The 23,210-nt window shown below is 50.1% G+C and overlaps 1 protein-coding gene across 2 annotated transcripts in view; it reads left to right on the top strand.

The window, feature by feature from the left end:
* The window catches only part of DTX1 (deltex E3 ubiquitin ligase 1), a 105,463-nt gene that overhangs the window by 72,485 nt on the left and 9,768 nt on the right, over nucleotides 1–23,210 (top strand). The gene's annotated exons all lie outside the window — the stretch shown is intronic.

Genomic DNA, 23,210 nt, shown 5'->3' with positions numbered 1-23,210 from the left:
GCTGCACAGTTCTGCAATCTCCCTGTTCTTCTAGTGCTGGCCACTGACACGGCGTCTCAGTCCTGACTTTTGCGGGCTTGAGCTCTTCCAGTGTTGTGGCCCCATCCCAGCTCTGCAGCGATCTTTCTGTTCCACCCCGTAGCTCTAGCAATGACCAGCAGCCATCCTGGGGCAGCAAAAGGTAATTGAGCAAACAGTGATGCTCACTAAGCCACCCATCGCCCCGTTAATGTCCGTGGGACTGCTCGCAGTGTAAGGTCAGTTTCACAGGAGAGTGTAACAGGATCAGGGTCCTGACTCATCTCATTCAAAAGGCTTATGGTGTATGGGAAAAGAGCAAGGTTGGAAACAGCAGCTTGCCCAGTGTGATTGCCTGGGAAACTCGCTGCCGCCCAGCTGAAGAGGGAGGCATGTGAAGACGTGGGATGCGAGACCACCACCAAACAGGAGAGTGAGAAAGAACAGGTAGTTTAAAAGGCAGCATGGTCTAGTGGTTAAGGCATTACTTGGGCTCCATTCCCAGCTCTGCCCCTGCCCTGCTTGTCCCCGTACCCCACAAACACACACTGTTGACAGTCATCTTTCCGAGGCAGCGACCTTGCGTCTTGCTGGGTGTTTGCACTGCGCTGGGCACAGTAGAGCGTATATGTCCTACTTGGATACAGCTAATAGCAATCAGAGCAAGTGAGAGCTGGTGAAAGAGGGAGGGATTTTCAGGGCACTGCTAAATTGCAAGTAAATCATCGCAGCGAAATGCAGAGGAGCTGGGGCTGCTATGCCAAGCTGTCTGTGCCCGGCCGAGGCTGCCACCTGGAACGAGCTTCCTTCCTCTCAGTGACACTGCGCTTTCACTTCCCTAGTGCTGGGAGCTGATCAGAGCTGGGTTGTGGTAGCGTTCTGATCTGCAGAGACGGTGCAGCCCACAGCTCCAGATGGACAGGTAGGAATGCCCAGCACCTGGCTGATCCAGCCAGGAGAAACGTGTCTAATGTCTCTTGTCACCTTTGTGCCTGTGGGAGGGGCTGGAGTGACAGCCCCACAGAGCAAACCCTGTGGAACCCCAGAGTGGGTAGCAGCAGGGTAAGCTTTCCAGCAGGATGGCTTGACAGTGACCCGGAGAGACCTGCCTCTGGGAGTGGGAGGGCAGCTCTCTCTCCAGGAGCCATTCAAGCCTCAACTTCTCAGCTGGCACTGCCAACAAGGGGCCAGTGAGTGCAAGCTGTGCTGGGGGTTTTGTGGGAGGGAGCCATGTGCCCCAGGGCTGGCCTGACACCTAGTACACCCATTGCACAGAACCCACGTGCAGTCTTCAGCTCATTTTCAGAGAGTGCTGACCTAGGCGAGCTAGAGGCAAAAGTCTCTGAGTCCTGCACCCAGCTGCCATGAACGAGGGTTTGGGGCTTCTTTGTTTCCATTGTGCTCGTGACTAGTGACCTGGCCTTGAGTGTTCACTCCTTGGGGTGTTTGAGATTCCAGGCGTTCACTTTGGGATGCCCTTCCCGTGGGATGCAGGCCCCACTTTCCCCTGGAGCAGGAGCGGAAGGCATTCTGTATCTTCATCCAGGCCTCCATGCAAATAAATGAACCCCACATCTCCTCCGCCAGGCAGTAATAGCTAGAGTGCTGGTGGGGAGAAAAGGGAATTCAGGCTAATGTCTTTCAGTTCTTTTGAAACTAAGGAAGCTATGTGAGGTGCCATTGCTTTACCCTGGTGTCCTGGGGTCAGACGTTTACGGTTAGCCACTCTGCAGTCTGGAAGGGCATGAGGCAGCTCTGGGCAGCCTTAACTCTGCCTCAGGGAGGATTTTGAACAGCTAATGATTCATTACCCTCTGTGCAGACATAATGGAACATACAGTCTCTGCTCCCGGAGAGTTTACAACACACAACAAAATGTGTAGTCCTGATCGTTCATGGTCACATAGTAAAATATGACCTCAGGTAGTCTTTTCTCTCACACGGCAAATACTGACTAGGGCAGGATTCGGTGTGCCATACTCAGATTTGGGTATTAATAGAGGGGTGTCTAAGGCTATGAGGGAAAAAAGGATGCTCTTGTGTGAATAGTAGGCTATGATCATGACTGTATTATGATGATGCATATACGCATGGGGGCAGAGTTAAGGTTACCCATGCAGCCTTAGCAGGGCTATTTTCTGAGTGCTTAGCTTTGCAGCTATAATGTCCTGTTAATAGAGGTTTTTTTAGAAAAGGGTTTGGGTTCAGGACCAGATCCCCAGCTGGTGTCAGTTAACCTAACTCCATGGATTGTAGTGGGGCTACGCCAGTGTACATCGCCTGAGGATATGGTTTCCCCTCTACTTTGAACTGGCTGTGCTCTGTACCAGTCTCTAAGCAGGGGCAGACCAACAGACAGACACACACTGGGAGCCTAGTCCCCATATAATTCCCCTGCTCTCATTTGAGAGAGATCCACTGCAAGGAGTGACTCCACCTTAAACTCTGTAATCTCCCCTAAGCTCTTATTTATCAATGGCATTGGCAGCCGGTTCGCAGACTGTGAGGTCATTGGCAGGGGAGGGGCCGTTCTGCCCCTTCCAGAAGGGGATTAAGGCCCTGTATAAAGCCACCTGATCTGCACTCCACCGGAGCCTTTGAAGCCAGAGCCGGGGCGAACACCAAGCAGGCTTCCCTCCCCCGGTGCTGCGCTTGCCGTCTCTGGAGTGACACACACTTGGTCACAGCCATGAAGCTCAAGCTGGTAGCTGGGTGAGTGAGCTGGCAGCATGAGGCTAGGAGGAAGGTGGAGAGTCACACCTCTGCTTTACAAGCCGGCTCCTGCTCCTTTCATGGGAAAGTTTGCCCCTGGACTGCGGCCAGAGCAGGCTCAGACCCTCTGTGCCACTGGAATTTGCTCCCCTGGGTCTGAGTGGAATAAACAGGAGACTTGTCCGTGACTGCAGAGCAATGGGAGCGGGTCCTCCCTGCTCTGGGCCCATGTTTCTCTTGTTTAGGGCAAGCCTGGGGGCATGGGGCTGGGTCAGGGCTCCATGCGGCCTGGCTGCTGTCCCTTGGCTGGCTGTCACCAGTGACTCTGGGGAGTGGGCCGCGTTGGAGAAGGGGGTGGGAATGGCTGTATTGATGTGGTCCTTTGGCTGCTTTTCCTTGTAGGAAAACAGCACAGCTCAGGAGGCCAAGCCAGGTTCAGTGATGCCACAGTCCGGGGCAGGAGTCCCGCCCCGGCTGTGCTTTGTCTCATAGCCCCCATAGCTCAGCTGCGGTGAGGGGCTCAAGGCCGTTTGGCAGGCAGACAAACAGCGCCAGAGGAAAGCCTGGGGCCAAGCGCACAGCCCCTTCCCGGTCAGCCCGGGAATGCTCCAGCTTCCCAGCCCAGGGAGCCGATAGGCCATAGCTCCGGGTGAGGGGCCCTGGGCCTGGAGCCAGTCAAAGGGGTAATAGGAAGTCTCTTCTGGACTCTAATCCCAGCACTACATCCTGTCCTGCCGGGAGTTAATCTGGGATAAGGCTGAAGGCTCCCTGGGCTGACGTTAACCCCTTAGGCACTGATATCTATCCTTAGATGCTGCCACCAAAGCATTCATTTAGCCAGCATTGTGGAAAATGCCAGTGACCTAAGGGTTAACGCTTGGTTTGGTACTTTAGGGGTTTAGCATTAGGCAGGAGTGGGCTATTTATATATGTGCGTGTTTGCCTGTTAGTGGCTCTTGGCCACCCCTTTGCTATGCCTGCAGAACTCCTCTTAACACAGCAGCTCAGGCACTAGCCCCATATGCCGGGGTGGAATGTATCCCAGGGGCTGCGGCTGTGGGTTCTCACAGCTTGGCGTATTGCAGCTACCACCTGTGTGCATGTGTGGGGTTCTGCAGAGATAGGTGCATTGAGTGAAATAGTCAGAACCACTCAGCATGGGCCTAATTTTGCGTCAACTATCCAAAGCCAGTCTCACCCATTGATTACAGAAGGCATCTAATCTAATCTCTCTCTCTCTCTCTCTCATGTGGCCCCCAACACCAAAGTAGCTGAGCACCTCACAGTCTTTACTGTGGTTATCTTCACAACACCCCTGTGAGGTAGGGAAATGTTATTATTCGCATTGTACAGATGGGGAAGGAAAGGCCAAGTGACTCACCCAAGGTCACACAGATAATTTGTGGCAGAGCAAGGATTGTCTTTTCACTGGTGTAATTGCATCAGACTCAGTGGAGTTGCTCCTGATTTACACTGGTGAGAGGGAAATTAGGGCCAGAGATGGAATTAAAAGATTCCCACTCACAGTTCATATCACTGTATGCAGCACCTCTCCAAGTGCCTCCCAGGTGTAAAGCACCAATGAATTGCAACCACCTCTGGGGTGGAGGACAGCAGCCAATGGGGTAATCTCAGCTTAGGACACTGGGGCAAACCCTTACTGTTAAGCAGAGCAGATCCCATTGTGAACAATGAATTCCCTCCCGTCTCTTTTCCTATTGACAGAAATTTGCCCCTCAAAGGCTGAGTCAACCTGACTGAACCTGGGGGCTGGGGAGTCTGATGGCCAAATTGGCTAGTACACTCTGCCTGCTCTGCACCGCTGCAAAATAGCCATGAACCCAATTTAATGGGCCAGTGATGGCAGGTTTGTATCACTGGTGTGGCACAAGGCAGCAGGTGCCTATCAGTGCATCTGGCCCTAGGTGTTTCAGATCTGATGCTCAGGCCCCTAAACCGTCGCCTGCTACAGCAAGAATTGTTTGAAGCCAGGCAGTTCAGAGTGAAGTTTCTAGCTTCTCCATCTCCATCCCCCTCCCTGCATGCACAGGAGTTTGAATGGCAGGTACTGGTCTGGCACAGTGCAGCCACTCCCTGGGATGGATGGTATCAGCTCACTTCGGCACCAGCGAAGCACTAGTTGCTAAAACAACACACCTATTGGACGCTACTGAGAATGATGCTTCCTCTTGTAGGGCCTGATCCTGCCCGGTGCTGGGGGCTTTCAAGACCCATTGGGCCCAATTCTCCACCTTGTGCGGTGGTCTACACTAGGGCAAGGTGGATGTGAAGTTACCAGATCAGAATAGCTACATTTCATACCAACTTGACACTGGTGTGAATGGTGGTGCGAGGTGCAGGGCAATGGAGATGCTGCCCATTGACACCAGTAAGAGCTGTGGGGGCTCAGCAATTCCCAGGATAAAGCCCGTGTCAGGAGATCAAATAGAAAACACTAATGTTTCCATCATGTGACCTTCATGCCGCAAATGGACCCAGGCCAAAAGATGCAGGATGATGGTGGCATCCCTCTCTGATGCCTTTGTGCAGAGGTAATAGTGCAGCAAGTCTGGTGCCAGCTATGCAAGCAGGGTTCTGAGCTAGCTGTCTGTTGCGTTTGGGGCCAAACTACACACACTGGTGTAAATCAGAAGTAACTCCACTGACACCAGTGGAGACAGACCTAGGAGAGCGAGGGTAGAACTGTAGTGTGAGGATGTAGACATGAAGCTCCATGCTGGAAGCCATCGTGAGAGAAATGCCTGATTCTGTGTTTATTAAGCTCCCCCTGCAACACATCCTGGCCCTCTCTGGTAATGTGGAGGCCTAGGAACTCCGTAACCACTCCGCGTCTCCCTTTCTTTACAATAAAAGATTAAATTTTAAATTGTGAACCCACATATATACACTGAACCATTCAAAACAAATGGCAGATTCCTTAAAACTATGTACGGTACTGTGTCCCCGTCCCAATTCCATCTGCATAGCACTGAGCAGTAAGGAACAAGTCTCTGAGGGGCGTCTGACAAGGCTCCAGCCCATCTTCTCACTTCTGTTGCATTTACAGGCAGAGCTCCCTGTGGAGGTGGCTCTCAGCCTGCTAGAGCACCTTCAGGTCTCATATCCCCTCTTTGGTGTGTTGGGAAATATTGAAGATGAACCTGATTCCACTGGAGAAGTTCTTTTGGAGTCACTAGGTAGGCTCTGGAAGCTTCTGCTGAGTTCAGAACAGTTCCAACTGTCTGGGAGCTTTGGAGCCAAACTTTCTTTCCTTGTCTCAGCTCAAGTAGTGCCTTTGTTCTGTGCTGAACATTGACATTTTGTTGCTGCCAAATTTTTATTTCAACAACCTGTTTTCAAAATTCATTCAAGTCGGTCCATTTTGGCTTAAGCTGTATCAATGCCACAGCTTAGTCCTTAGTCCTCTTCCCTCAGAAATCTGCTGGAGGTAGTCCAGAGGCCAGTGGGGTTGACCGATATACCACAAGTGCCTCATATGGTCCACTGATTTTTGCAAAGTCTGCACTGCTCTCTCCACCTCCCTGTTGCTTTGGGGGTAATGGGGGCCCATTGTTCAAATCAATGTACAATGTTCAAAATTAGAGTCCTGTGCAAACCCTAGGAATATTTCAGAGGTGAATTGAGGCCCATTATCAGATATGAGAACTTGAGGAACTCCATATCTAGAAAATATTGACTAGAGTTGGATGACTTTGTGCCTAAGAATCATAGAATGTCAGGGTTGGAAGGGACCTCAGGAGGTCATCTAGTCCAACCCCCTGCTCAAAGCAGAACCAATCCTCAACTAAATCCCTCCCTTAAGGATTGAACTTGCAAACCTGGATTTAAGTAGGCCAATGCTCAAACCACTAAGCTGTCTCATCAACATAGCACTGCTGTGGACAGCACTTAGGTGACTTTAACTTGCATCGCTCAGGAGGGTGTTTTCCTACAACCCTGAGCAACATACGTTAGATTGATTTAAGCAGGGGTGTAGACCTGCCCTGAGGTCCTGCCAGCATGGTAGTAGGTCTGTTGGAAGTTGACTCCTTCAACCCCATCCTCTTTGGCAAAGTAGAGTAAATTTCTAGCAAGTCTCATCCTTTAGTTGTTCATCTCTAATTTGCTGAAGTCAGCTGGCATATTGCTGACATCTTTTTCTAAAGTCTTTTCTTCTTCCATTGTTAGCTGTTTAACTGGGTCTCTGGATAGAGTGTCTGCTGCTATAAGTGCTTTCCCTGATGTGTGCTCAGTTTTGAAAGAAAATCATATCGATCATAGTCAAAATCTTTGAATTCGAGGTGGAAAGTCATTCAATGGTTTTGATCACAATAATGCCTCTAAGGTCTTGTGATCTGTTTCTGTGTTAAATTTCAAGCCCAATACGAATGCACTGAATCTTTTGCAGGCCCAAGTAACTACTAAAGCTTCCTTTTCTATTTGATTATACTATGCAGCTTCTTGGTATGAATGCACCAGATCTCTGGTCTCTTTCTGGCTGCTTTTGTCTGAGCGCTGCTCCTAAACCATATGACAATGTATCAGCTGCAGTTGTTGTTGGATAGTTGACTGAGTATTGTGCCAAAACATATGGAGATGCTAGTAGTCCTTTTATAATATTAAATGTGTTTTGTTGTGTGCTCCCCCAGATCCACATAGTGACTGACCATCAAGGAGAGCTCTTAAGGGTGTTGCTAGGTGAACTACATTTAGCAAGAATTTCCCAAAATTATTTGGCACTCCCAGAAATCTTATAGCAGAAACATCTTGGGTTCCGTTATGGTGAGTGATGCCTTCAGTTTGTCTGAATCTATTTCCTAATTATGTGTCCTAAAAATTTTATCTGCTCCTTTTCCAATTCACATTTCTCATTCCGAGGGAGGCCAGTTTGTTCGAAACATCTCAAAATGGCAGGTAGTTGCTCATCATGTTCCTTTTTATCTCTGCTATATACCAACACATCATCTGCGTGGCAAAGGACACCTGGCAATCCTGGCATGATCTGAGAGATTCTTTTGGAAATGTTCTGGTGCTGAAGATATGCTGAATGGAAGCTGGTTGAAACAGTGCCTTCCAAATGGGATGATGAATGTAGATAAAGGCATAGATTCTTTAGCAAGAGGGATTTGCTAGAAGCCTGCTTTCGCATCTAATTCTGAGAACACTTTGGCCTCTGATCATTTCTTTCTCTGCACACGCTTGTATTAAGCTGCATAAGGTCCACATAAATGTGGAGTTTTGCCACTGGGCTTCAGTGCTACAACCTTCCCCGTGAACCAGTCAATGAGTTCTATCTGGAAAATAACTCCTATATCTCTAGCAAGGGTATAGAGATGTGGCATGGGGCTATGAGAGCAAAGGCAGTTGCAGATGGCCGCAGTTTTATTTTGTACTCCTAGCCCTGGGAAGATGTGTGGATATATCTCCTGTATGGTTTGCTTTTTGCCATTAATGCCATTCCAGTTTCTCTAGCAGGCATAGTCCTTTTTCTGATGGCAACACTAGTAGGGGAGGTGTCAGGACCTTGTATTGAATATATTACGTGTTGAAGAACTTTCCAGCCTTTCTCCGGTTTCCCAATGAACTGGCCACAAACATCCAATGTAGTGTCACTAGTGCCACATAATATCTTATTTGGTCTTTGCAGAGCTCCATCCCGGGATCTTTATAATCTTTTTTTGGAATTGCAGTGACTGCTGCTCCAGAATCAATGTTAACTTTAAGGTTTTGACCATCTAGATTCGTGCTTGTGTACTAATATGTTGTCCATTCTGTTGAGGATATAGTCCCTAGATGTATGGACTCATTGTCATCCAATGATGACACTCTCTCTCAGATTATTTCTACTACTTATAGGGACCTGAATATTACTGCAGGATGTCCCAGTTTGTGGCATCTCCTACATTCTGCCTCTTTGGTTGCCAGAAGTGGCTTGGTATCTTGCCACATCTTCTACAGCTTTCTAAACCTGGAGTCCTATTAAGGTTCTTTGGACACCCACTCTCTAGCAGTCCACTGTGCTTACATTGTAAATTTGGTCCAACTGCTTCTTTCACATTGGTGTCTTTGCTGTGTCCATGTGGTCTGTCGCAGGCTCCCCATGAGTCACATTGCTGGTTTTTTTTCTGTTTCTTGCATTCGCACTTTTGTGATAACTGGAAAGATGGGGGAAGAGTCAATCTGGCTACCTCTTTTGGGGGGATGCTGCTATGGAAAAGGAGGAAGAGGGACCAGAGCCACAAGTGAGAGAGAGCGATCCAGGGGAATGAGAGGCGTAGGCAGTGAGGGAGCCAGGCAGAATGTCCAGAGGCATAGTGAGAGAGAAGTTAAATGCCTGGGTCATGTTCAGGGGGAGAAGAGTAGAAAATGCGGCATCTGGTCTAGCTTAAGTGTCTTCTGATGGCTGCACATTTTGAACAGTCACCTGGTAATGTGGGGTGCAGGGTGACAAAACATCTCTTATCTAGCCCTGTTTATCATTCTAGCCACACTGCAGATAGGTGCAAACCAAAGGCCAGGTCCCATCCTGTGTTGGGACAGTTTGGAATCTGTTCTGTCTCTGAACGGTTTGGCTCCATCCTTCCAGGATGAATCATGTTGCAGAAGGTCTTGGAAGAGAGAAAACTGGCAGAGTTCCTTGTGGTCCAGGACTGAAAATCCAGGGGTCTAGGTGGGTTAGGAACAAGGGGCATCTGCAGACCTGTGTGCTGGGGAAGGGCTGGATTAGCAGGTGGTGCTTCAGGTCAGAATTGTGGTGCATTAACAGAGCTGTGAACAGCACTCCCAATCTGGAGTTACAGAAGGCATTAACGCTAAGGAGAGATGTGCATTGGCTGAACTTCACAGAAGTCACAGAGTGAAACAGCAGGGGGTGCTATCGATCAGGACTGGTGGCTGGGGTCCAGCAGGGGAATGTGTCAATCCAGACAAACAAAATAATTGGTTGCCTTCAAATGTTAAAAAATATAATAAAATAAAATGTTATGAGGAAAGTCCTGCTCCAGAAACCCCTTCTGGAGCAGGACTTCTCTTTAAAACAATGTAGAGACTCTAGAACCCAGAACCAAAGTTGGTGGCCAAGATTTTCAAAAGTGATATTGGAGACACAGCCTAAGATATCTTTTGACATCAGATTTTCAGACTGGGGGGTCTTCGCTTTGTCAAAACAAGATTTCTTTAGGGCATCTCCATTTGGGCATCCAAAAACTGAGGCACCCAAAATTAGGTCTGGTTGGAAAATGTTTTTGTCTACCTCTGGAAAATTTTGATTTTTTTATCAAAAATATTTCAAATCAGAAATGGTGCCTCATGGGAGCTGTAGTTCTGCTGTGGCATGCTCCCATTCTTCTCTATAGAATGAGCTCCCTGGTCAGACTACATTTCCCATGATGCACCAGTCTCCCCTCTTGGTCAGGGAAGGCAGTTGTATCATGGGGAGTCCCTGGCCATGATGCATTATGGGAGATCTAGTCCAGCTGGGGAGCCTGGCCCATAAAGGAGAATGGGGACATGAGGCAACTGAACTACAATTCCCATGAGGCACCGAAGCAGCATTTCCAAACTGAAATATTTTGGTTTTAGGGCATTTGGCTTTTTGATGAAATATCAGAATTTTCATGGAAATCAAACACTTCATGGAAAATTTTTAATCGAAAACTTCCAATATTCTACTGTAAAGTAGTTTTCAACCAGCCCATCCCCAAAAATCACTAGTCACATCTGAACATTTTGGCTGGTATTTTTAGTATTAGAAAATTGTATAAATTGGTTTTAGTGTATCTGTTTACAGGATGGAATCAGGATTGCTTGACTGCATGTCATAGACCCTATACTGTTCATTGTCAAACAAGATTCTCTTGTAGCTTAAGCAACAGGGTCCCTTGATGTAGGAGGATGTGTTGTGTGTATGGATTTGCTAAGTGCATTTAATAGCTGCCATGGTGCACAGGAGTTTCTGCTGTCCATGAAACAGAAGTATGCTGACTGGCTTGTTATAATTGGTCAATTTGGGGACCATGAAGGATAAATATTTTACCAGCACCCCCTCCCTCCTTTTGACAGGTACGATCATATTTACAGTATTCTTGCCCTGATGGGATGTAGGCTCTAAAAGGGAAGAGCAGGAGAAGCCTTACCCTGCAATTTCTAGGGCTGCTGCTACCCTCCCGGTTTCAACAGGAGTCTCTCAGAATCAGCCTCTGTCTCCTGGAGGCTACTGAAGCCAAACCGGGAGTTTTTAGGCTGCTAAAAGTCTGGCAGCGCAGCAGGGCTTAGCCAGTCTCCCTGCCTCCCTGGCCCTGTGCCACTCCCAGAAGTGGCCAGCGCATCCCTGCAGCCTCTGCAGTGCAGGCAGGGGGGCTCCACACACTGCTCATGTCCCGAGCACAAACTCCGCAGCTCCCATTGGCCGGGAACTGCAGTCAGTGGGAGCTGCGGGGGCAGTGCCTGAAGGCGGGGCAGTGCATGGAGCCCACTGCCCCCACCATAGAAGCCACAGGGACGTGCTGGCTGCCTCTGGGAGCAGCGTGAAGAGAGGCAGCGTGCGGAGACCCCAGACCCTGCTTATCTCGGGTGGCTCCTGGTCGACAGCGCAGTGGGGCTAAGGTAGTCTCTACCCCCGCAGTTCCCATTGGCTGCAGTTCCTGGCCAATGGGAGCTGCGGAGTTTGTGCTCAGGACGTGGGCAGTGTGCGGAGGCCCCCTGCCCGCACCCCAATGGCCGCACTCAGGGCACGGGCAGCATATGGAGACCCCTTGCCCTTACCTCAGGGTCCAAATGTTTATGGAAACATCCCAGCTCCACAAGGGGTTTTCTCGGTGAATGGATCCAAAGGACCTCTCCCCTTTCTGAAACAGTCTTTTGTGCCTATCACAGACAGGGCAAATCCCTGTCTTGTTGTAAAGTTCCATTTTACTTGTAAGAAGTTTGGATTTTATGCAGTTGCTGCTGATGGTTTCCTATTGAAAGTTGTGGTATTGCACAAAGCTAAACAATGGAGCGTTGCATTGCATCACAACCAAACAGGACAGGGTGCCAACTCCTCCCTGACAAAAGGGCCATCCCTGGGACACATTATCCCGTGGTGACTAATTGTTAGTGCTAGTTCCTAAAGCCTACTTTCAGTATAAATACATTATTCCATAAATATTACCCCTACATACATCCTGCAAGGTGTACAATGTTTAACAATCTATGAGCTTTCTGTAGACACCTCACCTGTTATTCTTTGCAGATAAATGTCCTATCACATGTGTGCTTGGTGGAGTGAATTTGTCAGGTGTGAGGTGAGAGTTGTTTGCAAAGAATAGGGGACCCTTTGCTAAGGAGCCTCTCGGTCACACTTAGGAACAGATTTTCAAAGGTGTTCAGGTGCCTAAGGATGCAGATCAGTGTCCAGTGGAATTTTTAAAAGCACCTAAGAACCTAACACCCATTGGTTTTAATGCTTTTGAAAATCCCATTCGGTGCTCATCTGTATCTTTAGGCATTAATGTACCAACATGTGAGCCTCACATCCCCCCACCTGCAGAATGGGGATATTGGCACTTACACAGCTTCCTGCAGGGGTGTTTTGAGGGTTCCTGGGGTACAGGACAGCGAGACAGACACACAGAGTACCACTTTGTCAATCAGCCTTACTGGAATTGGAGTTGGAGGATCCTTATTCCAGAACCTGACAAGGGCTGTTGTGGTGGCTTGCGTTGTTGCTCTGAAGACTGGGAGATGGTTGATTGATGTTCGGTCACCGAGTTGATGGCATTAGTCATAATTTCTCATTTAACAGAGCGGGCTGTGTGAAGGCTCTTCCACAAACTGGCAAGCACAATCTGGAGAGCATCAGCATCAGTGCTACGGACATCAGCGATGGCCCTTGTGTACTCTGTAGCCAGGTACTGTGCACCAGGATGGACCAGAAATAGCCACACCTGACTTGTTGATATCCAAGTGAGCACTGCAATGTGGTGCAGCACTGGAACTCTCTGGGTGATCCCAACACCTTGCCTGCCTGCTGCTGCTGTCGCACATTGTTCTCCCATCCATTGGCCACGATGCCGCAACCCTTTGGGAATTCCAGGAAATCATGGAAAACAAACATCTCCCCAGGACCTCAGCAACATCCCTCATCACTGCTTGGAGCCGCATAGGCCCTTTTGGACCCACACGTTTAACATTCATCAGTGCAGCTTCAACCCTGAGGAAGCCTGGAAAGACAAATGGAGTTCACAAGAAGTCACAAACAAACACCTTGTGAAAGACGCAACATAGAAGAACCCCAGCTTCAATCTCCTGCAAAGCTCATGGGCAACCCTAAACCGCATCCACACAAACCATGGCAGACGTGGATACCTGCTGCACAAATGGAAAATGAAAGACTCTGCAGTGTGCCACTGTGGTCACCAGAACAGACCATGAAACATGGAACAACTCAATTCCCGATTCACAAATACAAAGGACGTATCACAGCGCTGCACTTGCTACTCCTGACACAGTTATCTGGCTTAACCATCTGAGTGGAAAAACATCTATATCAGCCATATGAAGACGACTGGAATTTGGGTCAATCAATCCAAACAGGTCCCCTAGGAGTGATACAGAATTTCTGTGCCCCCCCAACTGTGAAACTGCCCCCTCTTACTAGTTGGAAAGCCAGTGCAGAACTCTTGGCAATACCATAGCAGAGAAGGTTAGCTGTAGTCACCCTAAAGAGTGCAGTAGCGCAGCCAGTGCTGAGAAACCCTGGCCTTGATACCAGGGATCTCTCCAGCAATCCCCTAGTTTCCCCCTGCCCTTTGCTCAGCACCATTGAGAAGGCAGTGGCACGCAGCACCACCACCCAGTGTCATGGTTCCTTCTCAGTCACAGCCAGGTGCTGCCCCAAGACAGCCCTGCAGGTGTTGATGGATGTGGTCCCTGTGACTCTGGCCATGGAACAAACCACTAACTATGCTGTTGCTGCTAGAGCTCTCCGCAGTCTCTGATGCCATTGCCCAGCAGTTCCTGAGCTCATGCATAAGGAACCTGCCAGGAGCAAAGTAGGAGCATTGCACTTGACCCAGTCGTTCCTGTAGGTCCTAGAGGGCCAGATCCTCACGCTATGGAGTGTTCAGACCCCACCTCTTTAACATCTGTGGGAGAGCTCAGAGAGAGGGGGAATTACCATTGGGTCAGTGCAATTAGGGTACTCGGCTACACATCTCCTTCATCTGGGCAGCATCTGCAGGCATCAAGATGCCCCAGAAATAATCAGCTGGATGAAGAGCTCACTCTGTGTAGAACAGCTGAGAAGTGTGTGTGTGGGGGGAAGGAACACTTCAAGGATCTTACCCAAACTCTCACCTCGCCTTCACTTGAAGGCACCATACCATGAATCATCATGATGGTGCAAAGCCCAGGAGTCGGGCCTGAATCCTCACCATTCCTTGGCACTTAGATTGCTCACAGAGACTCCCAGAAAAAGGCTATGCCACCATGAGCCATGCGCTCATCACCTTCAGGATGGGCCAATGCAACTCACCGTACCTAGGGTTGCAGTGCCTGCCATGGGAGCGGCGGCTGTCACAGCATGCAGCAGCTCTGCTCATGACCAATAAAGGCCAATGCAACATAGGGCTGACCTACGAGAGAAGACCTTAAAAGCCAGAGGCTAAGCGACCAAGGGGAACTAGCGAACAGGGGACTGCAAACAGGGGAGTTTGAGAAGGAGTTTGTGGGAGGGAGATGTAAAATAATCACTCTGGTTAGTCGGGCCACATTGCCAGTGCCAACGCTGCTCCTGTCTCCTCCATCAGCACCTGTATCCAGACAGAGAACCTAGCCATGGATGCCTTTGCCCAGATCCTGGTATGGATTTCCAGAGACTGTGGCCTGCATTTCCCACTCTCAGAAAGCCAGGCTGAGGGGACCATCCAGTGTGAAAGGTGCCTGCTGGTGGAATCTCTCAGGAAGCAGATGGGAGAGCTACTGGAGGAGATGGCTCAGCTGAGGAGCATCCGTGCCCACAAGGAATTCCTCGAGAGTATTCATGTGGAGACATCCAAGGTGGAGGAGGCTATCTAACTACAGACGACTGCTGTCACACCACCAGGGAGGAGGATATGGCTCTGTCACAGGGAGGACACTGGCTGCTAGTTACTTCTGTCAGAAGGCAATTCTCCACCCCTACTCCCAAACTACCCACCACAGTGATGGAAAACCGATATGCTACCATGGCAACGAGCAACGAGGAATCACCCCCAGAGGAGGAGGAGAAGCCATGTACCCCCAAGGCTGGGAGGATCACAGCCACTACTCCCAGGAGGAAACGCAGGTGGTTGGAGACTCTCTTCTGAGGAGGACGGAGGCACCCACCTGTCACCCTGACATGGCATCCTGGGAGGTATGCTGCCTGCTAGGGGCCTGTATCCGAGATGTTACAGAGGGATTGTCGAGGACCGTCTGGCCCTCTGACTACTACCCCATGCTACTCATCCACGTGGGCACTAATGGTACTGCAAGGTATGACCCTCAGCAGATCAGAAGTGACTACAGGGCTCTGAGAGGAGGGTGAAGGAGTTGGGAGCGCAGGTGGTGTTCTCTTCAGTCCTTCAGTTAAGGGTAGGGGCCCAGGCAGAGACAGATGCATCCTGGAGGTGAATGCCTGGCTGCGAGGATGGTGTCTCCAGGAGAGCTTCGGCTTCCTTGACCACAGGGGATGCTGTTCCAGCAAGAAGGACTGATAAACAGAGATGGGGTCCATCTATCAAGGAAGGGGAAGAGCATATTTGGATACAGACTGGCTAACTGAGTGAGGAGAGCTTTAAACTAGGTTTGAAGGGGGCAGGTGACCAAAGCCCACAGGACATGGAGACCTGGGAGAAGGTTCGGAATTTGGGAGGCGCATGGGCTGTTATAGCAGGGATAAAGGAGAGACAGGACAGAACTGGGAGCGAGGAATCAAATCAGTTTCTTAGATGTCCGTATGCTAATGCAAGAAGTATGAGAAATAAACAGGAAGAACTCAAAATGCTAGTAAATAAACACAACTGTGACATAGGTGGCATCACAGAGACATGGTGGGATAACACACATGACTGGAATATTGGTATAGAAGAGTATCAGAGGGGTAGCCATGTTAGTCTATAAGGTGCCACAGGATTCTTTGCTGCTTTGGTATAGAAGAGTACAGCTTGCTCAGAAAGGACAGGCAGGGTAAAAAGGGAGGAGGTGTTACCTTATATATTGAAAATGTACACACGTGGACTGAGGTTGAAATGGAAATAGGAGACGGACTTATTGAAAGTCTCTGGATGAGGATAAACGGGGTAAAAACCAAGAGTGATATCATGGTAAGGTCTACTACTGACCACCTAACCAGGAAGAAGAGGTGGAGGAGGCTTTTTTAAACAACTAACAAAATCATCCAAAGCTCAGGACTTGGTGATGATGCGGAACTTTAACTACTCAGACATCTGTTGGGAAGCAACACAGCAGGGCACAAATTATCCAACAAGTTCTTGGAATGTACTGGAGACAATTTTTTATTTCAGAAGATGGAGAAAGCTACTGGGGGGGGGAGGCTGTTCTAGATTTGATTTTGACAACAGGGAGGAACTGGTTGAGAATTTGAAAATGGAAGGCAGCTTGGGTGAAAGTGATCATGAAATGGTAGAGTTCATGATTCTAAGGAATGGTAAGAGGGAGAACAGCAAAATAAAGACACTGGATTTCAAGAAGGCGACTTTAGCAAACTCAGGGAGTTGGTCAGTAAGATCCCATGGGAAGCAAGTGTCTAAGGGGAAAAATAATTGAAGACAGTTAACAGTTTTTCAAAGAGACATTATTAAGGGCACAAGAGCAAACTATCCTACTGCATAGGAAAGACAGGAAGTCTGGCAAGAGACCACCCTGGCTTAACCAGGAGATCTTCAATGATCTAAAAATCAAAAAGAGACCTATAAAAAGTGGAAACTAGGTCAAATTACAAAGGATGAATATAAACAAATAACACAGGTATGTAGAGACAAAATTTGAAAGGCCAAGGCACAAAACGAGATCAAACTAGCTAGAGACTTAAAAAATAACAAGAAAGCATTCTGCAAATACATTAGAAGCAAGAGGAAGACCAAGGACAGGGTAGACCCGTTACTTGATGAGGGGGGGGGAAACAATAACAGAAAATGTGGAAATGGCAGAGGTGCTTAATGACTTCTTTGTTTCATTTTTCACCAAGAAGGTTGCTGGTGATTGGACATCTAACATAGTGAATGCCAGTGAAAATGAGGTAGGATCAGAAGAGGCTAAAATAGGAAAAGAGGAAATTAAAAATTAGTTAGACAAGCTAGATGTCTTCAAGTCACCAGACGTTGATGAAATGCATCCTAGAATCCTCAAGGAGCTTACTGAGGAGATATCTGAGCCATTAGTGATTATCTTTGAGAAGTCATGGAAGATGAGAGAGATTGCAGAAAACTGGAAAAGGGCAAATATAGTGCCAATCTATAAAAAGGGAAATAAGGACAACCCGGGGAATTACAGACCAGTCAGCTTATCTTATGTGCCCAGAAAGATAATGGAGCAAATAATTAAGCAACCAATTTGCAAACATCTAGAAGATAATAAAGTGATAAAGTAACAGTCAGCATGGATTTGTCAAGAACAAATTGTGTCAAACCAACATGATAGCTTTTCTTTGACAGTGTAACAAGCCTTGTGGATAGGGGGGAAGCGATAGATGTGATCTATCTTGACTTTAGTGAGGCTTTTGATACTGTCTTGCATGACCTTCTCATAAAACCTGGGAAATGCAACCTAGATGGAGCTAATATAAGGTGGGTGCAAAACTGGTTAGAAAACCTTTCCCAGAGAGTAGTTATCAGTGGTTCACAATCATGCTGGAAGGGCATAACGATTGGGGTTCCACAGGGGTCAGTTCTGGGTCCAGTTCTGTTCAATATCTTCATCAATGATTTAGATAATGCCAAAGAGTACACTTATAAAGTTTGCAGATGATACCAAGCTGGGAGGGGTTGCAAGTGCTTTGAAGGATAGGATTAAAATTCAAAATGATCTGGACAAACTGGAGAAATGGTCTGAAGTAAATAGCAGCAGGAGAAACCAAGGTTCAGACAGGGGGGCTCTCAGCCGCAGGGCCATGGCTGCAGAACCTCTTACCAGCAGGGATCAGATGGAACCCCAGCCTAGTCACTCACAGCATGAACCCACCTCTTGGGTTAACGTTCCCCAGGTGATGATGTCCCTAAAAATATTGGCAGCAGCAAAAGTGGAAGATGGGGAGAGAAGAAACATCCTTAAGTCTATCATCGCCTTAAACTGAACTGTGTCTGGTATTAGGTACCACTGTGGTAGGGGCCTAGAAAGACCACAGAGGACAGGACAGGACAGATTATGCAGAGTAAAGTAGGTGCTAAGGACTCCATTTTCCAGTGGCAGATCTCCATTCGAATTCGGCCTGGGTATAGCTAGTGATGGGGAGTGAAAGGGCTGATAGATGCCTTGAAGCAGGGTTCTCAGTCTTTTCCTTTCTGAAGCCCCCAACGTGCTATAAAAACGCCACAGCCCACCTGTGCCACAGGAACTGGCTTTCTGCATATAAAGCCAGGGCTGAAGTTATTGTCACAGGGGCTCCCATGAAGCTATGTTCCTCAGGCTTCAGCTTCAGCCCCAGGTGCCTTGGCTCAGTGTCCTAGGGTTCAGCCCCTTGAGTGGGACTTCGACTTTCTGACCTGGGCCCCAGTGAGTCTAACACTGGCCCTGCTTGGCAGACCCCCCTGAAACCTGCTTGGGGCCCCGCCTGGGGGCCCCGAACCCCTGGCTGAGAACCCCTGCCTTGGTGGATACATGTTTCTCTCTGTGGCAGGGTGAACCTGTGCTTGGCTTGTGCATCAGTGGCAGATTTAGATCCAGACCTTGATTTTAACCTGCCCTCCTCTCCAGTAGATCAGGGTTCTTTGCATCCTGGGGCTTTGCTCAAGCTCTTCTCTCCACAGTAGTCCTAGAGCTTGTCTAGACTACAGAATTAGATCAATTTAAGTTAGGTCGACCTACAGCCTTGCCAGTAATTCAATGGGCTGTTGGTGTCCTCCTGTGGGTGGTGCGTGTCCTCACCAGGAGCGCTTGCATGGACTGGAGCAGCACACTGTGGGGCACTGACTGCTGCACAGAGCCCACAGCTGGAGCCCCCCACCCACCCCGGGGTGACAGCCCGAGCTGTGAGCCCGTGGCTGTGCAGTTTCGCAGCAGGGAGCCGACCAGCAGTGAAAATGACATGCTTGGAATTTCACAGCTGCCTCCAGCTCTGAGGAGCAAGGGGCTCCCTGCTGTGAAAGTGAGCTCCCCCCACTACTCACAGCGGGATGCCCAGCTGAGGCAGGAGAACGTCTCTGAAGAGCAGGAACATGGTGCAAAGCTCTGGCAGGTTGGAGAGTGGCTGTTACTCTCTGGCCAACCCCAGGGCAATAACTACTATGCTGGGCTGCTTTAGTCATCCCATTGACCCTGACTGGGAAAATGGGGGACAATGCTGTCCACCTGCAGGGGCAGGCATACCCAGTTCTCTGTAAAATCCTCTTCCCTACTACACAGATGTCTCACAGCACTCGCTGGCAAGGCCTCCGCGTGCTGGCTGTGTCACATCCGCATCCCACCCACAGCGGTGGTGGGCAGCAGTGGGGGCCATCACTTGGGCATGTCGTCCAATCTCCAGAGGTGTGAGGTCTCCCCATAGGACTGGGTACAGGAGCTGCTCATCACAGGGAACCCCTAAAATGTGTAAGCAGGGTCTAGAATGAGCTCTTCCCTGACATCTAGTGATGAGCTGTGGAAGAGGACTTCAGGAGCTGATCTCGTTTGCATGGGCACACCCACCTTGCCTAGGTGCTCAGCATGATGGAATTGCTTGCCCAAATGATCACTTTTGTTTGGTGTTTTATCTCCCAATCTCCTTGTTATTGGGGCAGGAGTAATAAAGGATTGTTATCCTTGTCATGTGAATCAAAGGCAGCAGAACTGTACTTGTCATAGCCTGATGGAGGGACTCACCCTCAACTAAACAGCACTCGCTAGGGAGGAGACATGGGTTGATGGGCCCTGAAGACTTCCTGGTAGATTTGTGGGGGTTTGGCAGGACAGTTAGTAGCAAGGTGCAGTATTTGACTGGTAGGATAACTGGCAGAAAGGTACTGTGATCAGCTGGTAGGGGTGTGTGCTCATCAATTGGCAAAGAAGAACAGAGCATGGATTAGCTGGTAGGGCTACTGGTAGGGAGATGTGTATCCAACAAAGTGAGTATTCACCCAGAAAAGCTCATGCTCCAATACATCTGTTAGTCTATAAGGTGCTATAGGACCCTTTGCTGCTTTTGATAGGGAGATGTGGCAATCAGGTGCCTGGAAAAGAGGAGCTCTGATCAAGTGCCTGGGCAGTAGAGTGAGTAAAGTGCCTTCTTACTCCCCTTCACTCAGGGCAGAAGGTGAGATCTGCAGATGCACCCTGGGTCTGCACTGACTAAGGGCGGCAACCATGAGTGGGGTGCAGAGAAGGGGACTTTAACAGGACTTTTGGTTGCTGGAGTTAAGAACCTGATGGAAAAGGACACAGTTCAACTTACTTGGGGGTGGGTCTTTTGCTCATGGTTTATGCTTATGAACCCCGTTTGCAGTGTTTCCCCAAATTAATGCCGGGTTACTTCCCTCCTTTTAGTAAAAGTTTCTTTTCTGCACTCAGACTCTGTGCTTGTGAGAGGGGAAGTATTGCCTCTCCGAGGCGCCTAGGGGTGGGGTGTAATTGTCCCAGGTTACTGGGTGGGGGCTCGAGCTGGGTTTGTGTTGCGTTGTTGAAGAGAGACCCCCAGATACTGAACCTGGCCTGTGCGGCTCCCAGTTCCAGTGGGCAGCAAGGTTACAAATGCAAGTTTGGAGACTTCCTGCTGTAGTGCATAACAATCAGCTCACTGATCCTGTCTGCAGAGCAGAGGCATCACCCCCCAGGCACTGAACTCCCCAGGTCCAACCTTCTGCTGGTGTCAATCCAACGCAGGCAATAGAGCCGGGCCAGCCAAGAACTTGGCCCCAAAACACCTGGCCCAGTGTAACCTGGGCTGGATCCCTGGGCTCTTAGCTTGTTCCAAACCCTGGAAGGGACACCTCCAGGACATCATTCCTGCCTCCCCACCCCCCCGGACTCTGCAGCTCAGAGCCCCATGCCCCTTTTGCCTGCCTTTCTCCCCCTTGCCAGGCAGCTGGAGACTGACAAAAGGGAGACGGTGGAGAGGTCTGGGGCCGGAACAGCAGGGGGTCTCAGGTCACTCTGGAGGGACACTGGTGGAGTTGCAGGTCCGCTAGGGGAGCATTGACAGGGCTGGAAGTACAAAAGGTGTTGCAGGGCAGGGTAGAGGCATTGAAGGGGCAGGACTGGAGCTGTGGGGAGGGACTGGGCTATAGCACAGGACTGGGGAGCACTAGCAGAGTTAGATGGGAGAGGCCTGCACATCAGCTGCCTGGCTGTCAGTGCCGGGAAAATTCCAGCACTAAATCCACCCTTCCAGTCCCCAACAACGGCCATAACTAAATAGCCAGGGGCTGAATTCGCCACCGCAACCTGGCTCCCACTGGTACTGGTACACAGCTCGTGGTTCTCTTAAGGGGAAACCCGTGTGAGGGAGGCCTGGCCAGGTCAGGCAAGTGGCACACAGGTTTGGGAAGGCCGGGACCATCCCTGCTGCTGCTGCAGAGCACTGCAGCTTTGGAACAGAGCCAGTGATGCGCTGGCATCCTGCCATCGTGTGCGCTCGGCTCACTGGCCCAGCAGCCAATACAGAGTTAATCAGTCGGAGGAGCATGGGCAGATGGGAGCCTGTCAGGTGTGTTCCTAGTGGTGTGCACACGCTCCAAGCACACGCACACACGCTGAGAACGTACACAAAGGGTCTCACAGACTGAACTGCTACACCCATGCATTCGCTGCCTGGCGCGTGCATGCTGCAAGGACACATGCACAGTCAGGTGTCCCAGACGGGCACACTGGTGGTGGTGAAAGCTCTCTCATCTGGGTCGCTTCAAACTGAGTAGGACAAAGCACTGGAGAACACCCCGGAGGGGTCACACCCGCCCTGCTCTCCCCCGCCCCCCGGAGATGGAATCCACAGGCCCGTGCTTTGCCATCTCTAATTCCTGTCACCAGTTATGTCTGTGTCTGCAACAGGAAGCTGCTTCTGCCAAAAGAAACGGTCAAAACTGAGGTCAAAATTCCAGCTCCACCAGAGGCGCGGGGCTTACGTTGGTGCAGTGAGGGTGACACAGTGTCTGTGCAGACACTGCCGAATTTCACCCCTTGCTGTCATTCCTGTCAGTTTCATGGCTCCAGAGTGCTCACAGCTGAAGCTGCTGGTAGGCTCTCTGCTGTGAAACAGTTGGCGCTGGGCTCAGCTGTCCTGGAGCCCTCGTTGGTGCTGGCTGTTCCCGGCCTGGGGGCGTGGTATGGAAAGGTTGGAGAATCACTGGGCTAGGGGCTCTGCATCCTCCCCTCTCTCCCTGGGGCACTGCAATACAATGAGGGGGGGTCCTGGTCCCCTTCCCTGCCCCCGCCCTCAGGTGGAGGAGGCTCCTAGCCTCTCTGCAAGGCTCCCGCCGAAGCAATCCAGCAACTTTACTCCACAGGGAGCAGGATCAGCCTTGCTGACATTCTGGCCCAGCCCCAAGAGCCTGAGCACTAATTAATATGATTGAGCACAGGGCTTAATTGAACAAATGTCTGGGAAAGCTCTCATCACCCCCGGGTGGTGGGATCTTCATTACCAGCACGCCTGGCCACACTGACTGGGCTGGGCACCATGCCCGCCTGCTGCTGGCACTAGCCGGAGGGCACAACTGGCACAACCTGGCCCCCCATGGGCTCCCCTCCCCCAGGACTCCTGGCCCACAGCCCCAACGTTTGATCAAGGGGAAGGCGCAGAAGAGAGGGGGTGTCTCGGGGGTGTTCAGCCTGAAAAGCAGAACAGAGTGCTGTGGGTGGAAGGAGATCAGTGGGGGGTGGGGATGGGAAGGAGCCTGGCTCCTAGGGCAGAATGGACATGCTCTGGCTGTTGTGTAATGGCTTGGTCCCTTCTTTCCTGCAGGACTCAGTATGCCTCACCCAAGGAGAGAGGGGAAGGCTTATTATCCTCAGTGTGCAATGGGGAAACTGAGGCAGGGGAGGGCATTGGCCCAAGGCTGCCCAGTGAGTCAGCACCAGAACCAGAAGCAGAGCCCAGGATCTCCCTAGCAGGAGCTGTACACAACAGGTTAGGGGCTCAGGTCCCCTGACCACCAGCCCCATGCTGGGGGCCCTAGAACAAGGATGCCCCTCGAGCATTCCCTGGGGGACTGATTGCTTTTCCCCTCGATTCTTCCTACAGTCTCTCTCGCAGGCCCACTCCCACCAGATCCCTAGCCTCAGGTGCAGGCAAACCCACCAGCCAGTGCAGCTTCCCTCAAAGCCCCTCCTCA

This window comes from Gopherus evgoodei, chromosome 13, assembly GCF_007399415.2.
Source record: "Gopherus evgoodei ecotype Sinaloan lineage chromosome 13, rGopEvg1_v1.p, whole genome shotgun sequence".
Classification (NCBI taxonomy): Eukaryota; Metazoa; Chordata; order Testudines; family Testudinidae; genus Gopherus; species Gopherus evgoodei.
The sequence above is the reverse complement of the archived record's forward strand: the minus strand, read 5'-3'. Positions and strand labels throughout refer to the sequence as shown.